This window comes from Myzus persicae, unplaced genomic scaffold, assembly GCF_001856785.1.
Source record: "Myzus persicae strain clone G006 unplaced genomic scaffold, MPER_G0061.0, whole genome shotgun sequence".
In the NCBI taxonomy this organism is placed as follows: Eukaryota; Metazoa; Arthropoda; class Insecta; order Hemiptera; family Aphididae; genus Myzus; species Myzus persicae.
In genome coordinates this window covers 1-1,144 of record NW_019102444.1, presented here as the reverse complement: position 1 = coordinate 1,144, position 1,144 = coordinate 1, and the positions used below count along the sequence as shown (strand labels likewise).

The following is a 1,144-nucleotide window of genomic DNA, read 5'->3' as shown; positions in this document are numbered from 1 at the left end:
TTGGGCCATTGGACTGACATAAGTTACTGGTTCACATTATTATACACTACATTATTAACATTTTTTTTTTTTTNTGCCATATTTTGTTTTCTCTCACTGACCTGATACGCACGACATAAATACATATACCAAATTTGAGTTCAGCAGAACCAACCTTGTGTCATTTAAATGACTACTACCTTCCCAAATAATCAAACTCAATTTATATAACAGTTTATTATAATATATGCATACTAGTGCCCACCCATTTTTTCAATCCTAACGGGGGATGGCAGCACTTGTTCTCCGGTCACCGCGACTTGTCCGGAGAAAAATGCCGCCGGGTAGCCGAGGATGGAACCGCGACCGGCTGCGTCGCAGCGGACGCGTCAGACCACTCGGTCACCTCATCCCCATTATTAACATTATTTACATGAAATAGACAATTTTTAAATTGTATTAATTAGTTTAGAGTTGTAAATAAATTCTAAAATATTTTTTAAATTATATGGATTCAGTGACTCGGACAGCTGGTCGGACAGGTCTACATCCTTTCTGTCCTTGCTGTAACTCTGGCATTCGGTGAGGATATGCTTGATGGTTACTGGTTAGAGCCTTAGAGGGACGCTGCAGCAGGTGCAGACGGGTGGCTCTCTTTTTTCATGAGGTGTTGATGAGTGAGGTGGGAATGTCCTATCCTTATAGTTATAGACGGGTGATGGGGGTCTCCTGTTTTCTTGTGATGTTTTCTGGTACTATATTATTATGTTGTGTATTAACTATTAATGTATTACTTGAATATGTGGTCAAATTGAATAACCAAACGTACAGCACTAATCAGGCATTTATCAGGCTGAAATATAATAAAAATTACTACTAACAGTACAAGCATCAGTGGTTCAGTGGTAGAATGCTCGCCTGCCACGCGGGCGGCCCGGGTTCGATTCCCGGCTCGATTATAGTTCCGATGATTTGAAGTCGCCGGAGTTATTAAACAAGGCCGTATGTAAAATTTAAGCAACGGTTCCTATTGTTCCTAAAAGTTTTCCCTATTAATCTATTAGGCAAAGCCGTAGGCAGAAAAATACTAAGGGGGGGGTTAGAGTTTAAATATGTTATATCATATAATAAAATATGAAAATATAAAATATTATTTAAATTAAAT

At 38.7% G+C, this 1,144-nt stretch overlaps 1 non-coding gene across 1 annotated transcript; it reads left to right on the top strand.

Annotated features, from left to right (window-relative positions):
- Positions 1-867: 867 nt before the first annotated feature.
- Trnag-gcc lies at positions 868-938 on the top strand. The gene has a single exon. It is a non-coding gene; the product is annotated as a tRNA-Gly (tRNA).
- The last annotated feature ends 206 nt before the right edge of the window (positions 939-1,144 follow it).